Raw genomic sequence first — 8,428 nt, 5'->3', positions numbered from 1 at the left:
TCCAGCACCACAGCTCAAAGGCATCAATTCTCCTTCTATCCTCCCTAGTCATTGTCCAACTCTCTGATGTGTAACAAGTGATTACAAAAACCATGGCTTGTATCAGGCAGACCTTAGTCTCCAGAGAGACACCGTTGCTCTTGACTACTTTAGAGAGGTCCCTAACAGCAGACTTTCCCATCACAATACGTTTTTTTATTTCCTGGCTGCTGGTACCAAGGATAGGTCTTGAAAAAAATTTATAGTGGATGCCACATATTCTCCTTCAACTTGTCAACATAGTCAATCATCTTATTGGTTACAAATGGCCAATACCCATCCATCTCAGCTTACTAGTACCTAGGATGCCAAACTTTATGCATTCCTTTTCATTTCAAACAACTTTTTATTTTCCTTGATTCATACTTGGTATACTCTGTGTTCCAATTATTAATAGATACCTGCCACTTGTTTCTCCTCATTTTGAGTCTGGGAGAGATCCATACTTGCTCTTATTCTTAAGAATGGGGATCTTACAAATGGCAGAAATTATTGAACAATATCATTAATATTCCATGCAAGTAAAATCTTGCTGAAGATTGCTTTTAAGTGGCAGGAACATACATCAATAGGAAATTACTAAATATTCAACCTGGATTAACAAGAGGCACAAGGGTATCATTGCTGATGTTAGATGGACCTTGGCTGAAAGCAGAAAATACCAGGAAAAAAATGTTTACTTGTGTTTTATTAACCATGCAAATGCATTGGACTGGTGTATCGTGCAAACAATGACTAGCATTGAGAAGAATAGGAATCCTGGAACATATAATTGTGCTAATGAGAAACATATGCCAAGATCAAGAAGCAATTGTCAAAAAAAAAAAAGAAGGGAACATTGGATGGTTTAAAATAAAAAAAGATGTTCATTGGGGTCATATACTTTCTCCATATCTGTTCAATCTGTATGCTGAGCAAATAATAAAAGTAATATTAAGAAGTATATGGCATCAGAATTAGAGGAATACTCATAGACAAGCTGCATTATGCAAATGACAAAACCTGGTATATAGTCAGTATAGAACATGAAGTGCTTGCTGTAGACAATCAGAGACTGTAGCCTTCAATATGAGTTATGTCTCAAAATCAAGAAAAAAAACAATCCTCATCACCTGACCAATAGGCAGCATCAAGATAGATGGAGAATAGATGGAAGTTATCAATTATCTCATTTTACTTGGATCCAAAATCAACATCCATGATAGTGGCAGTCAAGAATTTAAAAAAACACATTGCAGTGGACAACTCTATTGATAAGGACTTCCTTAAATTGCTAAAGAGCAAAAGTGTAAATTTACAGACTAAGAAGTAGGGAATCCAAGTGATAGCACTTTCAATTGCTTTGGATGTGCAGGAAAGCTTGATGGTTAATAAGAAATACTGAATAAGAACCTACACCTTTGAATTGTATTGTTGGCAAAAAGAATTGAACATACCATAGACTGCCAATGGAATAGACAAATCCATCTTGGAGGGAGTGCAACAAGCGTGCTTCTTTGAGGCAAGGATGATGAAAACTCATAAACTTTAGGCATATTGTCAGTAGGGGACACTCTGGAGATGGGTAACCTCTGGGGATGGTTCAAAAATCAGTGAAAGAGAGGTGGGATCCATCCTCAGTGAGATGGATTGACACAGGGACTGTAGCAACGAGGTTGAGCATTGTGGACATGGTGTATCTGAGGCAGGACAGAGCAACATTTGTCTGTTGTTAATAGTGCCACTATGAGTCTTAGTTACTGGAGGCCACCCGATAGCAACTTCATGAATCACAACTGACTTAAAAGAATTTATGTTCAGTGCAGGTATTGAAATGAATGTGATAAAGCAAAATTTGTATCATAGATGAGTGTAAAATGAGTTTGCTTTGTTAACTTCTATTCAAATCACAATTTTAAAAATTAACAGTATTACCATAGCAAAAGATAAGTTGTATCTTAAGGTGGAAAGGATAAATTAGTGATGGACAAGGAATCATATCATAATGGAATTCGTGGAAACAAAAATAAAAAATATCATTCAAGTAAGGTATGTCTTTTTAAAAAGTGAATTTATAAAACAATCGTTAGCTCCACTTGGTGTAATATCATGCTTACAAAAGAACCTTGTAATTGTTTTCTTTCTGTCATACCTTCCTAGTCCCATATAGCCAGCAAGTATATTCTAGAACATTGCCATTCTATATTTTGTGAATCTGAAAATAGCATGTCAATTATTCTGAGTCCTTTAGCTTTCTGCAGGTAGCAGTCCAGTTTTGCAAGCACCATTTGTTGAAGAAGTTGTTGTTTCCCTCTTTGACAGATTTTGTTGCCTTGTAGAATATCAGTTACCCATAGATAGATGAGTTAATTTCTGGGTTCTTGATTTTGTTCTACTGGTCTATGTGCCTGTCATTGTACTAGAATAATGCTGTTTTGATTATTATAGCTGTATAGCACCATGAGGGATGGAGAAGAGATTGATGTTGTTAACAGTTACAGCTTGCTCAACTCTACTAACAACATTCTTAGCACCAGCAGTCAGGAAATCAAAAGATTAATTTAATTAGGTAATTCTGTTGTCAGAGACCTTTCCAGAGTACTGGAAAGCAGCGATGTCAGTCTAGAGACTAAGTTGTGCGTAATCCAGGACATAGTCTTTACAATTACTTGCTATGCATCAGAGTGCTGCATAATGACTATGAATGACAGAAGAATTGATATCTTTGAGTTGTGGTGCTGGAAAAGAGTCTTGAACTTGACACGGACTGCCAAGAAAACAAATAGGTCTGTCTTGGAGAGTGTGAAACCAATTTTGTCCTTGGAAGGTAGGATTTTGAAGCTCTGTCTCACAAACTTTGGACATGTGATCAGGAGGGACAGATCCTTGGAGACAGACATCTTGCTCAGAAGGGTGGAGGAACAGTGCAAGAGAGTAAGACCTCAGATGAGATCAATTGATACAGTGAGTAGGGCAGTGGGGGTAGGTGTGTTGGAGTCAGTGAGACTGGCTCAGGACAGGGCAGCCACTCCTGCTCCCAAACACATCATAGTATGTTCTAGTTGCCATTGAGTCACCTGTGATGTATAGCGACCCTATGTACAGCAGCTCTGAACCTTTCACTGTCCTGAGCCAATCTCACTAATTTTGACACACCAACCCCCATTGCCCCAGTTACTATATCACTCCATCTCACCCAGGGTTTCCCTCTCCTGTGCTGTCCGTCCACCCTTATGAACCTGATGCCCTTCTCAAAGGACTGATCTCTCCTGGCCACTTGCCAAAAGAAGTGAGGCAGAGCTTCAAAATCCTAGCCTCCAAGGAGAGACTTGGTTTCACTCTCTTCAAGACAGACCTTTTTTTTTTTTTTCTTGGCAGTCCATGGTATGTTCAAGACTGTTCTCCAGCACTACAACTCGAAGGCGTCTATTCTTCTTCTGCCATCCTAGTCATTGTCCAACTCTCTGAAGCACAACAAGTAATTGAGAAGACCCATGACATGGATTAGGTGCACCTTTGTATCTAGACTGACATTGGTGCTCATCAGCACTCTGGAGAGGCACAGAGAAGGAAACCAAGAAAGCAATACCATTTACAATAGCCAACCATGAGTTGAGACACTTAAGAACAAAACTTAATTGGAGACACAAAAGACCTTTACAAAGAGCACTGCAAAACACTTTTGTGAGAAACAATAAAAGACCAAAATAAGTGAAAAAATGCTCTCTGTTCATGGGTAGGAAGACTCGTTATAGTGAAAATGACAATCCTACCAAAAGCAATGTACACATTTAATGCAATCCCAATGGAGATACCAAATTCCTTTCTCAAAAAGATATAAAAGGCAATTGAAATGATAAATTGTTAGGGTCATTGTTAGGTACCATTGAGTCAAGTATGACTCATATTGACTCTATGAATAACAGATCTGAACCAAGTTCCGTCCTGTAACATCATCATTAATCAATAGTATTTTTCTCTTTCAGGCAGCATCCACTCCCTTGTTGTTGTTGTTATCTTCAAGTTGAAACTGACTTATAGGCACCCCTCCACCAGGTTTTCAGAGGCAGCAAATCACATGGAAGGAGATTGCTCATCTTTCTCCTACAGAGCATCTAGTGGACTTTAACTGCATAACTTTGCATTGACAGTACAAAATCATCTCCAGAATAGGCTTGAGGCATTGAATACTAATGATAGAAGACCAGATGATTTATGGGATGGCGTTACACATATAATCCATGAAGAAAGAAAGATGTTGTTACAAACACAGAGGAAGACAAAAATAAATGACAGAAGAGACTCTGAAAAATTCATTAGAGCATAAAAAAATCCCCAACAAAGGGGAAAAACAGAAATAAAAGCGACGAGCAGATTTCAAAGGGCAGGTCGAGAAGACAAGGCAAAGTATTATAATAGAATGTATAAAGAACTGGAGCTGGAGAATAAAAACAAAATAACTAGCTCAGCATTTTTCAAATTGAAAAAATTATAAAACAAACTCAAGCCTTGAGTTGTAATGCTGAGAGACACTATGAGCAAAACATTGAATGATTCAAGAAGCATCAAAAGAGGGAATACACAATCACTGTAAGGAATTGGTTGACACTGAACAATTTCAGGAAGTAACACAAGAGCAAGAGCCAGTGGTAATGAAGAAAGTAGCTCAAGCTGCACTGATGGGATTGGAAAAAATTAAGGCCTCACGAATTGACAGGATAACAATTGACATGTTTCAAATATTAGAGGCTACCCTGGGCTTGCCAGGAAATTTGGAAGACAAACATTTGGCCAACTGACTGGAAGAGATCCATTTTTGTTCCCATTCCCCAGAGAGGTGATTCTACACAATATGATAGTTACAGAAAAATATCATTAATATCACAGGTAAGCAAAACCTTGCTGAAGATCATCTAAAAACCACTAAGAATGCATTGAGAGTGAACTATTAGAAGTTTAAGTGGGGTTTATTAAAGACTATAGCACCAGGTATATCATTGTTGATGTCAGACTGATCCTGGCTGAAAGTGGAGAATATGAGAAAAATAATGCCTATTTTTATTCTATTGACTATGCAAAGGTATTTTATTGTATTGATCATAATAAATAATGACTAACTAAATAATGAGAATCCCAGAACACTGAATTAAGCTCATATGAAAACTATACCTAGACCACGAAACTGTTATCTGAATGGAATAAGGGATACTGTATGGTTTAAAATCAGGAAAGATGAGTGTCAGTGTTGTATCCTTCCTCCATATCTATTCAGTATGTATGGTGAGAAAGTTATCTGAGAAGCTGTACTATATGAGTAAAGAATTTGGGTTCTCAATCAGAAGACTAATCAAAAACCTGTGTTGTGTGGCATAACCTTACTAGCTGAAAACAAGGGCGACTTGAAATACTTCCTGCAGAAAATCAAAGACTACATCAAGACGACAAAATCCTCTAGATCCGTAAGCAATGTCATGATAGATGAAGAAAAGATTGAAATTGTCAATTATTTCATTTTACTTGATTCCACAACCAACACCCTTGACACAAGGACTCAGGAGATAGGAGACATATTGCACTGTGCCAGTCTGTAGTCAGGAACCTCTTCAAATTGTTTGATGCTTAAGGATCATCTGACCCAACACATCCTTTTCATCACTTGCTATGCATCTGAAAGCTGAACAATGAATAAAGATGACTGAAGAATTTATGACTTTGAGCTGTAGTGTTGGAGAAGAGCACTGACTATCTCATGGGTTGCCAAAAGAACAAACAGTTACATCTTGGATAAAGTGTAGCCTAAATGCTCATTGGAGGCAAGAATGACGAAGGTTCATGTTACATGCTTTGTTAATTTTACTGTAAGAGGCTATTATTTTAAGAGGGACATTATGCTTGCAAAGGCAGGATCAGCAAAAGAGAGGAAGACCCTTGATGAGATGGAGTGACACAGTGACAGCAGCAATAGGCTCAAGTGTGTCAGATATGATGAGAATGACACAGCATAGGACAGGATTCAGATCTGTGGTTCATAGGATTGCTATGAGATATACTCAAATCATGAGTACCTAACAACAAGCCATCAGAGCTCCCTTTCCTCTCCCTAGACCTTTGCAATCACAATGTAATTCCCTTTAGCAGCTTAAAAGCAAGCCTGTTTATACATTTCATAGAGCTGTTATTTATGTTTTGAAGTTGATCAGAATCAGAAAGATTGATTCATACTTTTTAAAATTCACAGTATATTTACTGTGACTTTGAACTCTGCCTCAAGTTCTAATTCACCAGTGGCTCTCGGGAGGAAAATAGACAGTCTCCTCCTATGTGATTTGCAGGCTTTGAAACCCAATGGAAGGTCAACTATGTATCAGTTCCAACAGGAAGGCAATGAATTGAGTTTATCATAAAAGGAAATTCCAGGAATGGCAGCAGGAAGCTTATAAGAGGAGCCAGCTGTTCATGGTTAAGCTTCTTCATTTAAGTGCCATACTTACGAAATTAAGTGTACATAGGCTAGGATATGCCCTATAAAGAATTTTCTAACATTTAAAACTAGAAACTATTGAGGGTCATGTTTGAGCTTCCCAATACTAAAGGTTCAAAAGTAAAGTAGAAGAACATTATCTGGGGCATCATGAAGGAAATCCTCACACTGTGTGAGATGCAATTGTTCCTGATCTTGAAGGTGGTATTAACTCAGAAGTACTGATAATTTTTTTACAAGCTTCATCATAATATGGACAATTATAGTAATTTTTATATCTGCATTACCTCACACTATTCTTATAAGATAGTATTATTTCATTTTGTCCTATTAGTACTCCACCACAGAGTGGATGAACCAAACAAGATGGACATTTCTGGACAGTTAGAAAGTAAAGGTATCTATTCTTTCTCTCTTCCTAGCTGTTGTCCTCATGTACTGTTGAATTGGAACCAACTCATAGCTAACTCTCCAATGGGTTTTCAGAAACAATGAATAGTATGAGAGGAGATTACTAATCTTTCTCCCACAGGGCAGCTTGTGGATTTGAAATGCCTGTCCTTGGATTGGCAGTGCAATTCCTTACTATTCTTGCTTATTACATTCAGGTTTGGGGTTAGTCAATCATCATTTCATAACTGACCAGCACTTTCTTCCATAAGAATATTTTCTTTGTTCACAAGGGTGGGTATATCCTGCAGGATGTAACAATAAAAATTATGTTGGTCCAACATGTTTGCCTAGAGAGTGGATCTCTATTCCAGATCACATAGTTATACCATATATAAATAAACTCTTTGACTTGCTCATTTTAGCCAGCTTGTCTAAACATAGCTGAGATGTGACACAGATTTCAGGAAACTGGGTATTACCTATATCACACACATGTACATATTAACACATATATGTAGATACACACAAAGCCAGGAAATGTGCTGGCCTTTTGCACCCTCCAGTCAATGCCTAAGCACAGGCCTGTCCTCTGTGGAGAAGACACCAAGTGGAAGATCAACACAGGTAGAAAGAAAGATCCTATAGGTTTGTTCTGTTTTGTTTTGTCTCTAAGCACCTCTGGTTCAGTAGGCAGTAGAGTAAAGAATAGGAAACTACCAGGTTTAAGGTGATTGACTGTTTAGTTTCCAGCTGAGAAAATGAAAAGATAGAAAGGGAGTACCTGTCACTAAATGTCTGGGATGACTGGTGGGCAGGCTTCCCGGGACATTGACCTTAACTTTGTTTTATCAAGGTTCTTCCCAACTTACTATTAAGAAGAATTTTCAACAATCTCATTTTTATTAGCCTTTTGCGCCCATTATAGTTTTCTAGTTGCTAGTTTGTTATGGTTTTAACATAAATATGGTTCTAAAAATGTCTCACATGAGTAGTTGCAGTGCTGGGTATGCTATTTAGACTACATAAAAAGCCTATGTAAAGGACGTTCCTTGTAATGGGACTATTTTATATTTAATAGACCTGTCATATAAACATATACTCGCATTTAAAATGCAGTTTCTGGGCCATAAAATAAACACCATTTCTAATATTGCTGTTGGCTTTCACATGCACAGAGCTCAAATCATTAAATGGAGAAATACATGTTCACCAGCAGGTTTGCACGGAGTACACTGTGCCTTGAAACAAAAGCATTAGCAAGGCATATGAAATTGTGAAAGCCACACAGATAAAATGTTTTCTGCAAATTATAGTTTAACATTTTATACCATACCACAAACATTGTAGACTTCCAGTAAATGATTATTGATGATTAAAAACACAAAGGAGGAGGAACAGTTGTAAGCAGACCCTAGTGATTGGAACATGGAATGTGAGAGCCATGAATGTAGGAAAATTAGAAATTGTTAAGAAAGAAATGGAACGCATAAATATTGACATATTAGGCATTGGAGAGATGAGATGGACTGGCATGGG

Source organism: Elephantulus edwardii, unplaced genomic scaffold (genome assembly GCF_000299155.1).
Source record: "Elephantulus edwardii isolate Elephantulus edwardi_28Jun2011 unplaced genomic scaffold, EleEdw1.0 scaffold00039, whole genome shotgun sequence".
NCBI lineage: Eukaryota > Metazoa > Chordata > Mammalia > Macroscelidea > Macroscelididae > Elephantulus > Elephantulus edwardii.
This window is presented reverse-complemented; position numbering follows the sequence as displayed.